Source organism: Nelumbo lutea, chromosome 2 (assembly GCF_056320005.1).
Source record: "Nelumbo lutea isolate HS-2025 chromosome 2, American lotus-T2T, whole genome shotgun sequence".
Classification (NCBI taxonomy): Eukaryota; Viridiplantae; Streptophyta; class Magnoliopsida; order Proteales; family Nelumbonaceae; genus Nelumbo; species Nelumbo lutea.
The window spans coordinates 16,662,382-16,681,943 of record NC_142685.1 but is presented as its reverse complement, the minus strand read 5'-3'; positions in this window follow the sequence as shown (position 1 = coordinate 16,681,943).

The window sequence follows — 19,562 nt, the reverse complement described above, 5'->3', positions numbered from 1 at the left end:
AGTAACAAATCTGGTGCAAACTACAATTGATGATTATTGTACTTATTTACCAAATATAAAGATAGGGAAACAAAGAAATGTCTTAATATCCTAACCAGTGCAACAAAAAGAATATCCTAACCAAAAAAAAGATCAAATAGCAAAGCCACATACCTGAACCACAAAAAGAAACATTGGCAAAAAGAAATAAGAACAATAGAAACCAAAATATACAAAACTAATTTGGTAAGCATGACAACACCACAAAAAAATGATAATAAAAAATAACAACAGACTAAACTCCTATCATAATAAAAAAGAAAATAAAAATTCATAAATATAATAAACATAACATCACAAAAATGATGACACTTTAAATACAACGAAACAAACATTGGTTTTAAAATCTAACCAAACCAAACATCGGTAACCCCCACAACCCCCACAGGATTCAAACCAAACACCAACCACCAAGCTCTGAACAGACCAAACTCTAGTAATCGCTTTCCACTCCCAAATAGTTGTAGAAAATCATCAAATCAACCAAAGAACTTCCACTCCCACACAAAAATAGTCATTTTCGTCAACAATCCATCAAACCACTCCCAAACAACAACAACAAATCACATAATCCACCATAGAACCTCCACTCTCACATCACAAAATATCTAATCCAATCAGCATTTGGATAACTTACATAACCACCACCCATAAAACATAATTGTAATTGTTGTAGATACTCCATTTTTACGCTCTTCATTCTTTTTGCAGCATTTTGACCTTTAAGCATGATTTAGCTAATCCAGCGGTCGACCTGGGGGTATTTTTGGAATTTTATAAAAGTTGGGGACTCAAGTATCCAAAACCATAAGTACGTAGAGCCCGAAAAACCAAATCCAATGGCACTAAGATCGCCAAAGTCTAATACCATTTACCCCTGCATCCTGAGACCTGAAGCCGAAAATGATTCTGATCGTCCGATCAGAGTCATTTTAATCCTAATCCTCATTCACATCAAATCCAAAATCCGAGACCATAGGTATGTAGAGCCCAAAAGTCCAAATCTAACGACACCAAGATCACCCGAGTCCTACACCATTTACCCCATCATCCTATGACCCAAAGTTCGAACCAATTATGATCGTCCGATCAAAGTCATTTTAATCCTAATTCTCATTTCACATCAAATCCAAAATCTAAGACCACAGGTACCTAGAGCCCAAAAGTTTGAATCCAATGACAATAAGACCACTCGAGTTGGACACCATTTACCCCATCATCCTAAGACCCGAAGCCAGAATTTATTTCGATCATCCGGTCGAAGTCATTTTGATCATAATCCTCATTTCACATCAAATCCAAAATCTGAGACCATAGGTACGTGGAACCCAAAAACCCAAATCTAATGACACCAAGATCACTCGAGTCCAACACCGTTTACCCCATAATCTTAAGACCCGAAGTCGGAACTAATTCCGATTATTCGATCGGATTCATTTTGATCATAATCCTCATTTCACATCAAATCCAAAATTTGAGACCATAAGTACGTAAAGCTCAAAAATCCAAATCCAGCAACACCAAGGTCACCCAAATCCGACACTGCTTACCCATTCATCTCAAGACCCGAAGTCAAAATCAATTTCGGTCGTCCGGTTGAGATCATCTCTGATCCTAAATCCTAAACCCCAGAAAATATGAAATCCAACCCTGTAGATGGATATATCTCGAAAGTCCGAATCCAACGGTACCAAGATCGTTCAATTCCGATACCGTTAGCCCCTCCATCTTGAGATCCGAAGCTAGACTCGACCCGAGCCCTCTGTTTAGAACCCTCTTCATAATAACTTTGAACTTAGGGCATTCCACGACCAAAACTTCCCCTCAGCCTCTAGAAACATCTTAAAAATATAAGACTTGACCAGCCATAGCTTCCAATCAATCGAGCCAATCACCTAAACTTAGAATGTCCAATTTAGATAATTTTGTGAAATCTTTCTCTCTTTGTCTTGATTAATTGAGAGAATCTCTCACAAAGCTGTCTTGACAGCTTATTTTCTCAATCAATCTCCCTCTAAAAACCATTTAAACATCAGTCATTGATCTCCCTTGTCTCTCATCTCAACCCACCATTCCCCTCTCAAAAAATCTATAAATACCACCCCTTCCTCACATCCTAAACACACAAGAAAGCCTAGAGTAATTATTCTATACTCACTAGTCTAGAGAATACCCCCCTTCACATCCCAAACAGCCCTAAGCTTCCCTAACCCATGTCCTACACTCTTTTTCCACCATCTCTCACATCTTTCTAAGAGCTTCCCAAGTCATGCATACATCAAAGAAAAGAAACTGAAAGCATCCTAGAAGTAAAAATTATGCAACAGAAATGATACTCAATTTAGCAGTGTTTCCACACATCTTGGGCTATATAACCGATGTCTTTAACCTCCCAAATGACCGGGAATTCATCTCGAATCCAAGGAATTTTACAAATATTTCAAAGGCCTCGTGAAGAGGCATAAAAAGGGCAACTATGAAGGTAATATTGATGATAGAAAGACTGACAAGAGGTGACACCTGCTTCATGACCCATAAGGTTAGACGTTCCCTTTTTTTATTCCTTTTCATCTTGCTATTTTCATCTTTCTTAGTTTATGACCAAGTAGTTAGGATTGACATTCCGCCTAATTGATAGAATTTCTTTGTTATCTTAAACAAGTAAGCCGTCATTTTTTTTCTACTCTTATTAGCATCATCTCATTTCTCATCTCACTTGCTTAATTGGCATCGCTTCTTGCATTTAGATTTTTTAATTTCAACCTAACAATTGGTAGAATAGTTAGAATCGTTGGATTTGATCATGTCACGTAGTAGCTTTTGTTAATTGCATTTGGCATTCTCTAATCAATTAAATTCGTCACAACTTTTACTATTATACACTTTTGAAAATCTTTTTTTTTTTTTTATCTTCCAGTTTGCTTTAGTATATAATAGGAGTCATTACTTGGTTTCCATAGCCGTTTTTTAGTTCATGTCATTCACTTATTTGCCTATTTGATTTAGTTTTACATGAAACTATTAATAGGAAGTTGTGTCATTGTGGTAGGTCAATATTTTATATTTCCATTGTTAGATTAATCATTCAGTTTTATGGATATTCATCATGCAATTTCTTTAGTTTTTTTTTTTTTTTTTTTTTATGTATTCATGACAAATAGCATGCGATCATTCTCTCTTTAGTGTTACTGTCATTTTGATAGCATATACTCCTTTTCTTAGTTAATAAAATGGGTAGATACAATTGTCATTCCTCAATTGCTTGTTTAGTGTGTTTTATTTCTAAGCCCAAAAATTATGAAAGTTTCCTTAAAACATCGGTGAAGTAGAGGTCAGTTCAACCGGGCATGTGTGGGGTGCCTAATACTTTCTCACACCATATCTTAGTCCTCGAACCCTAAGAATCTCATCCCTATTGGGCAGCAAATCACCAAGAAAACAAAATATTTTTCTTGAAAAATCCTGAATTTTCCTAAATTCTCAATTCCAAAAATTTAGATAGACAACTCCAAACCCATATCGCCCCCCTCCAGGTCAGATATCCACAACTGTACAATAAAGAGCACCACTGAAACCAACAAAGCCACTGCTAAACCCCAACACAAACATCAAATTGATAGCATAAAAAAATATCCATGTCTCCTTGATCAATGGCTGAACCATGAACAGAACTCATCTTTCAAACAAAAAAAAAAAGAGACCATGAACAATCAAACAAAATATCAGTAATAAAATACCAGAAAAAAGGGTAAAATCAACATCTCTAAGCCGAATAGGAATAACCAAACTATAAGTCTCCAAACCCTATTGAACACCAGAAGTCACAACCAAGACAACAGCTGGGAATAGCCTCGCCATTGAAAACCTGCTAATTAAACCCTTGAAAAAAAACAAAAAAAGTAATTAATATGACTAACCCTAACACGCATAAGCCAAGTACTATACATGGAAGCCAATCCCATCAAATCCAAGAAAAACCACAACCATGACAACAGAGACATCCTCGTTAGAGAAAAAAAAGATGCAAAACCATCCAAAAAAGAAAAAAAAATAAATAGTCGACATCTCCAAGGCAAATACATACAAACTCAATAATCCTCCATTTTCGTGCAATCCTAAGCATCTCTGGTGACACCAATAAATCCTCTTTCCTTGTAAGAGAAAACAGAATGAAATTAAACAAAATAAAGGCAAACAAGAAAACGAAAACATTCATGTACCCACTAGATGGCCAAAGATGCTTTTCAAAAAACCAATATCTCTGCATGTCATTTTGCCAATTCAGACAATCCCTGAATGAAGCATGATGTAGCGCAACCCGGCTGCTCCCAACTGGAGGTGATATGGCTTCTAGTAGACGACGAACTCAATTGATCTGCAAAAAGCGAATCAGAGAACCCGGGGGTGCTTATCCGACAAGGTCGCTCCGATGCTTAAGTTAGTACTTGGTTGCGAGCTGATAAGAGCTTAGAATGCAAGAGAGCTAGAGAGCAGAGATTATGCGTACCTTTCACCCCGGGGGGTGGAGCCTTTATATAGTGGAGTCCTCACAGGTTTCACGGAGCTGTTCCGGGGTCCTCGTTACGGAGAGGTCCGTTTTCGTGTTAATTGGGGATAACGCTGCCAACTAATAAGATTCATCGCTTCCGCCCGAATCGGATGGAGGAGATAATGCTAGTTGTTTGCTAGTTGTTACGAGGCGTGATCCCGTAAGGCGTGGAAGCTGGTGGCGAGATCTTCGAGGTTGCCATGTAGTGGTCGGTCAATATTACCTAAGCTAATGCCCTTCGGATCCGACCTGGTGCGAATGCCGAAGTGCCTTGGGACCGAGGTGAACTTGTCCCGAGGTGGGCTTGCCTCGAGGTGGTTTGGTTATCTGAGCTCGATTCGTTGCAGACTTGGTGCGTCGGATTGAGCTATAATCCTGGTAGTTAGGTCGTGTCCACGTGTCCCCCTATTACTAGGTCAGGCCAAATCACCCTACATCAAAGCACAATCCAAATAAGTACTCAAACCCTAAGAGAACCTTGAAAAGAAGAAATCCATATAAATGAAACACACAGAGAGAGAGAGAGAGAAGAGGATAGGGAGATAGACCAAAGAGAGACACACGAAGGAGGGGAGAGAGAGGGATCTAATTTATTTATTATTAATTAATATTAAATTAATAATAAAAATTTGTTAATTAAATAAAAGTATTCAAAGTTATTGTTAATATCTAAAATTTTAATAATTGTTATTTTCTTTTAATGTTGATTTATAGAAAATAACTACTGTTAATTAAATATGAACAAATATTTTTTAATAAATTTCATTTTATCAATAATTTATAGTAATTTTAATAATTGTTATTATTTTTAAATGAATTTTTTATTAACTTTAATTTAATAGGGTAGGGCACCCCATTTTCTGTCCCTACCCCATAGTCAAGACACTCTACCCCATTCCCCGCCACGTCCCTAGTGTCAGGTGGGTTCAAGGCAAGGCAACCACTCCTCAATGTCGGGTGATTTCAAGGGAAAGGCACCCCGCTCCTCATAAAAAATGGGGAATCCTTGAATTTCCTTGCCTTATCCTCAATATTGGGCGAGCTCAATAATATTCAGTATTATTATCATTTATTTTTGCATATTAGTCACTACAAAATTAATTCGCATCTACTTTTAGTAAAAATAAATTAAGTAACTGAATAGATACCATAGCTAATAAGAAATATAATTAATTTTAAATAATTTATTGCTTGTGCCCTTTTTTTAATAATTTTCTTATTTTTAATAATAAAACACTATTAATTGTTGTTTTTAATCATTTTCAATAAATACCATTATTATTTTTAGTACATTAATTATGTTTAGGTTTTTCAGAATTTATTGGATTTTTAATTAATTGTTGGTATTTTATAGCTATCAATTCATATTTTTATATTTAAATTTATTATTTTTATTAAGTTGGATTTTTAAGTGAAATTGAAACATATTTTTAATATTTACTAAGTTTTGTTAGCCTCAAAATATTTATATTATTTGATTTATATCATGGTTTTCAAAATTGGACCGGATCAGAAAAACTGGGAACCGATCAGGTGACTGGTTACGTTTTACCCCCAAACTGTTATTTCAACAAAAACTGTTGATTTTGTCAGCAAACCGCTAACCATTTGAACCGTATAACATTTTTGGAAAACTTTTTAATGTTTAATTTTTTACTTTTTTTTTGTCACAACGGGTCATTCGTTCGATTCAAACAGTTGGACCGTTCGACTCGGGAACCAGACCTCTGATTAGTTTGTTGTCTAATTCGGTTTTAAAAACCATGATTTATATTATTACTATTCTCTCTCTCTCTCTCTCTATCTATCTATCTATCTATCTATCTATCTATCTATTTATATATCTCTCAAATATAATAATAGCATGCATTAAAATAAGAGGCCTTGGAAAACCCAAAGGTCACTCTCTAATAATGTGCAATTTTATTAATCTAATCAATATAAGCAATGGTTAATGCTTTATATTTGAAAAAAAAAAAGAAAATAAAAAATGGAAAAAATAGATAAATAGCTTTTCTCAAAGAAGAGAAGCTTTGAGGTATATATATATATATATAATACATTATTTTTAATAAATAATGTTAATTAAATAAAATACTATAATTATTAAAAATGTTTTAATTATTAAAAGTACTATATTAATTAAAAATATAATTAATTAATAAATATTGTATTTATTATTAATTAATAAATAGTGTTAATTAACTAAATACTTTATTTGTTAACAATAATGTTAGTTAACAAATAGGTTAATTTTTAATAATGATCCAAAAAATTAAAAATCTCAGGCTAAATTTTGATTGTGCATTAGTAGTTTTTAAGGTTGCGTGGCCTAGCCCAACCACACCTTAATTGTAATAATATTTGTCTAGGCTTACAGGTTTGCCTGTGTTATTTATAAAATTATGATTGTTTTATAAATTCAAACAAATATTTTTTTTACATTTTTGTATATATTAATATAAAATGTGTTATTTAAATATTGTATAATAATATTTAACATATGTGCATATGACTTCCATATTGAGCTTATTAACAGTAATATTGTTGTGGTTTCCTTGTAGGCATAAAGTGTATATATTCCTATAAGCTAATAAGCTAATCCAATTAGGATAATAAAAAGCTAATGAGATAATTATCATAAAATTGCAACAACAATTTGGAAATAGCCAAAGAGTATTTTTAACTATTTAAAAATACCCTAATTATTAAATAATGTAATTAATTAAAAGTATTAAAATACTATATTTTAATAAATACTATAAATTAGTAAAATACTATAATCATTAAATACTGTTTTTATTAAAATGCTGTTAATTATTGAAAAAACTGGTAATTAATAATGTAAATGAAAATACTATTAACTATTAAAGCATTACTATTATTAATAAATTTATTATTTATAATGATTAATCAATAATGTTCATTTAAATTTACAAAAATAATAATAGTAATTTCTGAAAATAAATACAAATAATTAATTTATTAATAAAATACTATTATATTTATCGATAAATCATTATCAATAATTCCTAAAAACTTTAGTAATTGATTGTTCATAAAAGATATTGAAATAATTACATTTCTAAAAATTATAATTATGATTTCAGATAATTACAAATTATTGATTAATTTCATTCGAAAATGAAAGATAGTTTGGTGTAGTTTTTGGAAATTATGGACAATTTATTGATTACTCAATAGATTACTGAAATTATTGAAAATTTATTGATAATTCAATCAATAAATAATTACTGAAAATTAATAACTGATTATTCATAAATTTAGCATAATTCGCATTATTACATTTTCAGAAAATTATTGATTAATTTTAATTGAAAATAACAGATAAATTAGTGCAATTTTTGAATCTTATTACAGTTTTTAATTTTTGGAATGTTATGAAAATATATTGAAATTATTGAAAAATTATAATTATGTTATCATAATTTATAATTATTTAAATTATTATTATTATCAATGTAATTATAATTATTACACTAAAATAATTGTTAGTGTAGTTTAACTAATTCCTTTTTTTTTAAATCTCAAATAGTAATTCCCATTATCTAATAATTTTTGAAAATTTAATAATAGAAAAACTGCGAATCTTGATTTAAAATAAAGGAAAATTATAGTAACAATTATTGATACATAATTAACAACTTTCCATTTTGGTATCAATTCCAATAATGTAATTATTAAATTACACAAATTTCCATTATTTAAAAATAATAATTACTACAGAATTATAAATTACAATAAAATCTGTTATTTGAAATTACTGTAATTACAGTAATTTTGAAATACAGAAATTCCAATAATAATTATTAACATAATTTTGGAAAATTTATTTAAAATCAATTAAATAATTATTGAAAATTATTGAAATATTTTGGAAATTTGAGAAATTTTATTACATTTGATGGATTTTGGAAAATTATTTAAAAATTGTGTGAGTTTCATTTTATATTATTAAAGATAAATTAGTATTGGCAAAGGAAAATGGTAATTTGAACCAATAATTACAGAAATTATTTCTGTAATAATATAAATTAGTATAATATTGAAAAATTTTAGAAAAGGAAATTATTAATTAACTTATATTAAAAAATAAAAGATAAATTAGTATAATTTTGTAAATAATATATTTAAAAAGAAATAAATTATTTAATATATTTAAAAAATCAATAATTTAATATATATATATTTTTAGAAATTTACCAGCAGCCGACATTGGGTTTTCCCAGCATCGTACGGGTCCCCCACCACTAGTAGTAAAAAACAAAAGGAAAATCAATTACTTCATGGTGGATCGATTTTCGCCACTTTTCAACTATGGATGTCAGTAGGTCAAGTTAAGTGGTAAATCCACATTGACCGGACAGGACTCTATCAGGTTAGAGTTGGGTTAAGATGAATCTGTGTCGATCTAACCCATTGACATCGCAACAATAAATCACTTGCAGAAGTAGCCTTAATTGTGTATAGATGTTCCATGTATGGGTTGGGTCGGATTTGGTATCCTATCATTGTTAAATCGGGACGGTTGGTTTCATAACAGAGTTGATGTGGGTTGGTCTGAATTGACCCAGACCCATATCGAACCCGACCCCATTAAATTAACATTCCTGTCCTCAACAAAATCAACAGTCAATATAAAGGTCACTAGATGATGAAAAGCCTACTTTTAAGTAGTTGGAATAGGAGTGCAATATGGATTGGTTGGAGCATAAATTTCCTAAGTTTTTTATGGGCCAAGGCCCAATGTAAATGTAATTGAAATGTAACAAATCGGGCAACTTTCTCGTACCTCTAATTGGGTGAATGTTGAATGCAAAGAAGAGGTAGAATGATGATGGTAGGAATGACAACGGGGCTGGTTTGGGGTGGGGCACTCCCTCCCTGTTTCCACCCAAAGTCACTCCCTCCAAATTCCTATGTCTTATGTATAAATTATCCATAAAATAGATAATTTTTAAATAATTACCTTGAAATGGGAAAAATTTAGAAATTTCCCGTTTGGGGTAATTCAAAAATAAAATTATAGGATCCTAGGATTTTAAAATTTTAGGAAAAACTTAGAAATATTTTAAATATCAATATTAAACCTAGAAATATTTTACTAATTTACCTTTGGATTCGGGGAATTATATACAAAACCTGTTTCCGACCCATACCCGATTCAGGGAAAAATTATTTTTCTCATCCCCACCCCGCCCTTATTTAGGGTCGGGGAAAACCCGCCCCGTTTGGGGCGGGACAGGGCGAAGCCCCAGTTTTACAGGGGAAATCGCAATCCCCTAGCTGATGGTTTATTTACTTCTCACTACTTTTATAGTTTTATAATTAGCAATATTGTTACTCGTATTATAATTAACCAATTGGAGTGGAAAAAAACAATAAATAAAAACCCACAAAAGATGTTATGGAGTGTTCACTGAGCAGTAACAACTATCTCAAGTTCTCAACTACATCCTACACCCCAGATCTTCCACCTCTACTACTCTTGCTCCTCAGTCTTCCCTTCTACTACAAATCTAAGCACAAGTATTTGGGCATTCATCCTTATATCTACAATTTTTTGACCAACCCATTGATTATTATGTCATGTTTGGCTTGATAGAAAATAAGACGTAAACAAAAAATTGAGGGAAAGTTAATAACAAAATTTGTGACATTGCTGAAGACCTTTCCATCAACATTTTGTTTCTCTCTTCTTTTCAACGAAACCAAACACAGTCATAATGTGCTTGTATCTTACCTCACATCAGTTTCACCTCATATAGGAGTGTCAATTGGACTGGATTTGGCCCAATCTGATCCAGTCAACGTGAGTTCATTATAAATAGATCAGGTCCAATCCAATCCAATGAATATTTTAAATCAAATTGGACCAGTCAAATTTAATGTCTGAACAGTCCAATCTGTTCAAATTCATTTTTGATTTAGATTGGTTTCAACCCAAACCCGGGTCCATTGACACATATATTCTTATCTTATATCAATGAACCAGATATTAGCTTAATCCAACCCAATCCAATATAAACTTGTCCAAATTGATTTTGGTCCATTGACACCCTTAAACTCATACAGATACCTCTTTTAAAAGCTTTTATAGGCAACTAGCATGTCTTCTAGAAAATATCTTTCCGAAAATTAAAAAAAAAGGGTCTATTTCTGTTTGGCATTTGATGGACCAAAAGGCTCCTTCATTTACAAGGCCAAAAGTCATAGACATCAAAAAGCACTCCTAATTTACTTTGGGCCTAGTGCTATTTTGGTCCCGAACTTTAAAATGTGACAACTTAGTACCTGGATTTTCAAAACATAACAACCCAGTACTTGTTGTATAAAGGTGTAAAGTGGGCCATGCCGGGCCGGCACAATACGACTCGTAGGTGGCCCCGTTCAAAAGGTAGGCCATGTCGTGTTGGCCTATAGGCTGTTATGGGTCGTGCCACCCTCCTTGGTGGAAATTTTGGGGGCTGGGCTAGGTCACAGGGCGGGCCTTGGGCCTGAGCCAAACCGAGCTGTATTGTTTTTTTTTTCAAATTTTCTTTTGTTTTTTTTTTAATTTTGATTTCTTTTCTAAGTAAAATTGGAAACTATTTAAAAAATTAAGAAATGGAAAATCTAAGTTATTTAACACATAAATAAAAAAAAATACTTAACCAAATTGAAATAAGAATGATGGAATAACAAATTGGAAGAAAAATATGAATTTTATTTCATTTGAATTTGAATGGTACAAATTACAAATACAATGATTAGATCATTAGATACTTGGATGAATGAAATATGAAAATAGAATAAATTAATAAAATAAAAAAATACAATATGGTTACAAATTGAAAATACAAAATTACATTGTTAAAAAATTAAAAAATATATCAAATAAATTAAATAATATTAAAAAAATTTACAATAATTTGAAAAAATAAAAAAAAATTATACAAGTAGTCAAATTCATGAATCATCATTCATGACTTTCATCATCTACTTCTGGTGAAATATCCAGTATAGTATCATGCCCTCCTTTGTATTGTAATCTATCTTTTACCTCTAGCCAATCCTTGAAGGAGATGCATATCTCTATGCTTTCATTGTTCATGCAAATTCTTTTATCATCGAGCACCCTAATATTTGCAATAAAACAAAACTCCGATGGAACTGTAGACACTGGAAGGGTTAGTAGATCACGTGTCATGGCGGCGAAAATTGGATAATTTTTCGAATATTCACTCTACCAGGCTAAAATATCAAAATTATTTGATCATTCACCTAAATTAGAAAAATTTACTTGTAAATAAAAATTAAGTTCAGTAAATGAACTTGTTGTAGAACTAGCAAATTTCAGCATTCTACTTATTAAATAAAAAAGTTTTTTCTCTTCTACTATTAGGCTCAAGGTTAGAAGTAGAAGAAGATGATGAACAAGTTGTAGGAATATTTCCTATAACTTTAGATTCATACAAACTGTACGTTTAAAATAATAAATTATCAATTTATTCTTTTTTATTTCCTATATCAATATTTGTATTTTCACAATATGATTCAAGTTTCCTAATCCTAGGGTCTAATGTTGTAGCTAAACAATAAAGGTATGAGCATTTCTCCCAATATTTTTTTTTAAATTTATTTTCCATTATTTCAACAATACATTGAAATTTTGGATTATTTCTATATTTTGCAAAACAATCACTAATTGCCATTAATTGATAAGGTAAATTACAACTAGTTGGATAATAAATTCCAGATAATTCATTAGTTGCATAATAAAAATGTTTTAAAAAATCTCTCATACAGACTTTCATTTCTCAGTGTTCCTCAAATATCATATCATTAGGCAATTTTGAATTATAAAAATTGGAAAGAATTTGTTTATGAGATATACAATTTTCTAACATAGCATAGGTAGAATTCCACCTATGCTTTACATCTAATATAGAATGCTTATATTTTAAACCATAATTTTGACATAAATATTTAAATTCTTGTTTTCTTACCTATTGCCTCTGAACTTTATATATATATAATACAATTTCTAATTTTTTAAATATGAGTAGAAATAATATTCAAGGCATATTGGATACATAAATTTAAGATGTGGCATGCACATCTAATATGAAATAATTTAACATTTAAGCATAATCTTAATTGATATTTTAAGATATTTATTGCAAAATCATTATTGATGGCATTATCAAAATGAATAGAAAATAATAATAGGCATGCAAAGTATTTAAAATACTTGCAGCAATAGTTGGGCCACTATGTGGCCATTCAATCATAGTAAAACTTAAAATTCTTTTATTCAAAAGCCAATTTTCATCAATGAAATGGCCAGTAACACAAATATAACTAATATTAAATTTGAATGTCCAAACATCCAAAGTAATTGTAACTTTAGAATTAAGACTTGCTAACAAAGAAATTAAATTTTGTTTATATGAATAAAAAAAATTTAAAGCACCAATTCTTATAGTATTCCTATAAACTTTTTTATATTGTGCATTTGTAGAACTATGCAACCATTTTTTAACTTTGGATCTTCAACTAATATAAATGATTGTTCTGCATGTATAATATACTTAGCATGTTCTTGTGAATATTTATAAGTACCAAAACTACTCCCACTCTCAATCTGTGTTTGGGTTGTTTCTCTCCTTTCATCTTCTTCTTTCTCATGTGTGAGCAGATGTCTGCTCAAATGGCCCATACCACCATTGCTATAATAACTAAAGTCCTTTCTACAGTTTTGGCAAACATCCCTTTTCTCTTTCCCCTCAATTTCCTCTACTTTGAAAAATTGCATTAGTGCTAACACTATCATGATGCGATTGAATATCACCAATGGTGAACATGTTGGGGAATTGGTTTTCAGAAGAGTTGGCCATTTTTTTTTAATTCTAAAAAGATAAAAATTAATCTAATTTGGCTTACCCTGATTGCCAATTCAAAATCCCAACTTGATTTCATTGGTTGAAGTCTTTCAACGTCCAAGCCTCCCAAATTGAGATACTTGAGCTGGTTAAGCAAACATTCTTCTTGTTGAAAGTTGAAACTTTAATAAAGTTGAGACTTGAGAATTGGAGAATGCAGAATCAAACAATCAACTAATCAAGAGAATGGTGGATGATAGAACTATTTATAGGAACTAAACATAATTCAATTGCCCAAAAAACTAACTATTATTTAGTTGTTGGGAGGGGTATTTTGGTCATTGTAAAGTTATTTATAACTTTACCCAAAAAGCCCCCTAAACTAGTTGTTATATAGCTGTTAGGGGGGGCATTTATATCATTTTTTCAACCCCAAAAAGCAAAATACACAAATACCCCCCTAATATGGCTATTTATAACTATTGGAGGGGTATTTCTGTAAACCCCCCCCAAAAGCTAAAACTAGTCATTGGGCCCCTTGGGAGGGGGGGGCTATATTTGGGGCGGGTCGAGCTGTGCCAAGCCACGAGCGGCCCAACCCGATTTACACCTCTACTATTGTTAACTAGATGTTAACCAACAGTTAATTGGCATTTGAAAAAGACACAAATGCCCTCTGAGTACCAGTCATTAAGTGGTATTTGAAAAAGACACAAATGCCCTTCAAGTGTTATTTAATTTTCTTTATCAACCATCCAAACGTTGACAAAAAATTAACAATCTCAAATCCTTGCCTCTTCTATTCAAGAAATGGAAAACACAAGGATTTGAGACTGTTAATTTTTTTGTCAACGTTTAAATGGTTGATAATGAAAATTAAATAACACCTAAAGGGCATTTGTATCTTTTTCAAATACCACTTAATGGCTGGTACTAGATTGTCATGTTTTAAAAGTTTGGGTACTGAATTATTACATTTTAAAATTCGGGGACCGAAGTGGCACTAGACCCAAAGTACAGGGTATTCATTGGGAATTTCCCTTGGGGAAAATCTACAATGAAGAAAATATATGGTATGGGAAGAGTTTTGACCAATCAAAACCCACCCATGGATTTTGATAAATAACATAGATTGGCTGGTCAGAAGTTTTTCAGATATCATATCTTTTCCATATCATAGTCGAACTCTTTCAATTTTTCTTCAACATCTAGTAACATGTGTAATAAATTGCAACAAGTTTACAAGAAGTCTCTAATATTTTAAATTTTGTTTACAATAACAAAAATATTAAGGGCATGTTTGAGAGTACTTAAATTTAAAACAATTGCTTATTGAGTAAGTGCTTACAAATTTTCAAAAATAATATTATATATTTATCATAAAAAATTCATCAAAAAATCTATATGATGGCTGCTTGGATATCATTGCCTTCCATAAAATAGCACTTTTCATTCATAATCCGGAGTCATTTAGCAAATAACTTTTGTTCACGCAAGCAAAATTTCTTTATTTAAAAGGTTAACGTAACGTAGTTGATATAAAAGCCGCCACGCTCTCTTGGAACCCGGTAGCCCAGTTCAAGTTGGGCTGGGTTTTAGGTCTATATCACTAAATACATTATATTAAATAATATGTGATAATTTAGAATACACTGTTGCAGACGTGGACACAGGACACTACCGCCATTCTCTATTTATCATTTTTATCAAAATCAAAATATGAAGTGCTAGGGGAACTTTTGAAATAGATAACAATATCCCTATGCCTTTAAACATTTTCAAAGTCAGTTTACATGGCCACATGACCATTTTTAGATGAGACTATAGGTGTTTAATGTTTAACTACTGTTTTAGTAAAATATAAACTATAAAGTAGGTAGTTGGTAATAAATTTATGAAATGTAGAGATATTTTAGTAAATAACCCATATATAGATATAACATTGAGAGAGACTGGACCAATGAAAGACCCCGTGTGTTTTGATGAATACCACATGATTGCTGTGAAAGTTTTGTTGTTGCTGTTGTTGTCTTTTTTTTTTTTTTTCGTGGGGTGAGAGAGGCTAGAGAACATTTCAGATCACATGGGATATAGCAAGTAGTTGAGTTATTTTGGATGTTACTAGGGGTTCGACGATGATCCTGTAAACACATGTAGTCAATCAACCAGCAAAAGTGGTGAACAGGGGTTTTTGATTGGTTCAAGAATCATAGATTCGTATTAAGGTATGTCAAATTAAAAAAAAAAAAAAACACTTTTTGGAAGATACATCAATAAAATTAAGGGTCTGTTTGGTTTATATCAGAATTGGAATGATTCATTCCCACAAACAGAAATGAGAATGATGAGAATGGGAATTAAAATAGTAGGATTGGGATTTCAATCCACAGGGGAGGTTGAGAATGTCCATTCTCCCATTCCCTCAAATGGGAGAATGTCATTCCAATAGAAATGAGAATAGGATTTTAATTCTATCGAATCAAACAATTGGAATTAGAATAACCCATTTCAATTCTGATTCCAAACCCCTATTTCCATGAATTAAATAGGGCCTAAGTTATGTTAAAGGGTATTCTGACAATATAATTCGCTTTATTTTCGAAAAAAACAATTACCACATCAACAAAAAACATCAAAACCTCCTCCCCCAATTTGACTTCTTCAATTCTTAGGCTCGCACCTTACTTGGGAAAACAGTTGCGTGTTGGCTCTGTAGATGTCATTCAAGCAGTCTTCTTATCTCCTCCTACGGGTGGTTGACTTCAGTTTATAAATGCTTCTTTCTGAATTCATAGACAGACTCTCAATGGATTGAGTCAGAGTGGAAGTATTAAAGGGACGATGTGGACTGGTATATTCTAACTTAGACATTGACAGACTCTCAATGGATTGAGTCTGGTATATTCCAAACCCCTATTTCCATGAACTAAACAGGGCCTAAGGTATGTTAAAGGGTATTCTGACAATATAATTCGCTTTATTTTCGAAAAAAACAATTACCACATCAAAAACATCAAAACCTCCTCCTCCAATTTGACTTCTTCAATTCTTAGGCTCGCACCTTACTAGGGAAAACAGTTGCGTGTTGGCTCTGTAGATGTCATTCAAGCAGTCTTCTTATCTTCTCCTACGGGGTGGTTGACTTCAGTTTATAAATGCTTCTTTCTGAATTCATTGACAGACTCTCAATGGATTGAGTCAGGGTGGAAGTATAAAAGGGACGATGTGGACTGGTATATTCTAACTTAGACTTTTTTTTTTTTTCTAATTTTCACATAATGTTCCCACCATACAATTATTCGCAGCCCTGGCGTATTTGATCAGTTACTTAAGAGTTAATACGATTAATTGGTGATTAAAGGGGTGTTTGTCAAGAGCAAGGTCAGCTGAATGTGACGTCTCTTCAGGGGGCTGTGTAATCAGTGAAAAGTTATTGTATCTAAATAATCCGAATTAGTTTGCCAATGTGAATGGATTTATTTTCTAAAGCAATTTTAAAACGAAAACCCATTCACATTGGTGGTTGGATTATGGTAACATGCAACAGTTGTCAAAACCACCTTCATTAGGAGGTGTTTTCATCAATGTAAAAATTGTTTTTTAAACCAACCATATTATTGAACATCCCTTAAATGAGATTTAAATATGACATCAGAAAGATATCATGTATGAAAAACTTGTAATCAATCAACCGGTATCATAAATGTATTAATCAATCATATATTATTTATCAAAATTCATAGATGGGTTCTAATTGATCAAAACTCTTCGGATATTATGTGTTTATAGCTCATAAATTTCCTCTTAAATAAACATGTTCCAGCCTAGCTACTTGGAACCAAAACAAACCTTTTCTAATATATTGATTCTATTCGTCGTTGTGCTTTGCATATCCTTAAATCAATTTAATTTGTTGGTTCATGTACCTATTAGAGGAGCATCGCCATACTGAGGTAGTGAAGCTTAGATCATCTGCGTGCATGATATGTATCGTCATCATTATTAACTTTGGGTGTATTAATTTATAAAAAGATTTATTCTATAGAGGTGGCTAGAAAACGATGGTGACTTAGTAGAGTTCTTAGAGTTGTTCAATCACAGTTAGACTTGTTCATGGGCTGGGTCGGGTTGCGTTTGGGTTGAATTTTACTCTTCATTAATAAAAATTTGTTAGATTCGGGCCCGAGCTCGGCTCAACCAATGGACCTATAATTTGGGCCTGAGCCCGGCCCGAAGCCCGAGGATTCATCGCTGGTGATTGTGTTCGCCGGAGCTGAGTTCGCGATGACTGTGAGCTGCGACCTGCGATTTTAACAGTGATCAATTCGCGTTTGAGCAAGAGAGAGAGAGAGAGAGAACTCACCGCCGCCGTCGGTGCCTATATTCGTTGCCTCGCCGTTGTCGGTGTCTGAGATTTGAGAAGAGGAACGAGAGAGAGAGAGAGAGAGAGAGAGAGAGAGAGAGAGAGAGAGAGAGAGAGAGAGAGAGAGAGAGAGGACTCACCGCCGGAGTTGTTGCATCGGTGAACGTTTGCCGCTTCGCCGATTGTGTGGCTGCCTAAGAGTGTGAGGACTGAGAACTGTGGAGGATGTGGAGAAGAAATGTTCGACTGGAAAAAGAGGTGAAAGAGCCAAAGAGATGAAAGAAAGAGGGGTATTCGACTAGGATTTTTAGCTTCAATTATAGGTTGGGCCAGGTCGGACTCAAGCTGAGCTATTTTGGCAAATCCTGAACCCAGTTTGAATTTATTGCAAGCTCAATTTTTTAGCCCAAGATTAAGCCCACAGGCTGATTTGCATGTTCAAACCCGTTCGGGGGCTGGGCCGACTGGTCGGGCCACCCGGCCCAATAACAGGTCTAATCACAGTGATGAGTTAATTAATATACTTCACCGCCCCACGCTTCCCCCAACTTATAGAAGATAAAATGAATAAAATATTTTAAATTGCATGGAAATTTAGAAGCCATGCAAGAAAGTAGTTACTTTACATATATTAAAGCAGTTGTTGGTATTCATCGTCTCCGTCAACATTTATCTTTCTGTATTTATTCAGAAAAATTGTCGTATAAATTATCGTTAAGCTTTAGCTTTTACTTGGCCAGCCAAGAACAGCTTTAATTTTAGCAGTGCTTAACTTCCTATTGATGTGGTATAATTGGCCGCTTTGCCATATGATGACATGTGGCATTATTCAAGGATAATCTCATCACCTCGACCTCGATTTGCCGTGATTTTTTTATGTTATTATTGTGGAAGTATTTACTATAGGCGTTACGATCTCAGCTGAACTCTCTCTCCGCACGCTTACGATGTGGTAACGCTTGGCCGATGGGATCTCGCCCCCGTAATAGTCGCATTCATGATGAAGATTCGTAAGAAGTTATTTACTATTCATTACTAACTCCTAGGCGACTGCAATTATAAAAGGGCACCAAATCCTAAGTTATTTACTATCCATTACTAATTCTTATGACCTCGGCTTTTCATCAGTTTTCGACTAATTTGATAGTTGGAGTTCCTGTCCAAAATATATTCGGGGCCTCTAATGTTTTTTTTCACTCATTGCAGGTGGAATCCTCAACCACTCGATCAGATATTATCAAACTGCCTTCAGCTCCATATTTTTTTCATTCATTGCAGATGGAGATCTTCGACTATTTGGTCTCAGACGTTACCGAGCTGCCCTCAGCTCCAGATTTAATAGCAATTCTATGTTATTTTTATACACATTTGTATTGGTCAGTAGGCCATCTACTTGGCGGGGGGTTGACAACTTTGCTTTGCACTTTATGTTATTTTATGAAACAATTTATCAATTTAACTTTTTCCCTTAAATTATAATTCTCACATGTTTCTGGCACCTATTCAACAAATTTTATCTTAAAAATACCTTGAGAATGATGTGATAATACAAATTAAAGTTCCATTTACTATTGTCTATGGGACTACACAAAGGGGGTAGTCCATCCCATCTCCTTAAAAAAATCAGTAATAAACCCAACCTCTTATATTCTCTATTTCATTTTCTTCCTGACTCCATATCTGTTTGTGAATAAGTTTTACCACACCCCCCATTAAGTACAAAGTA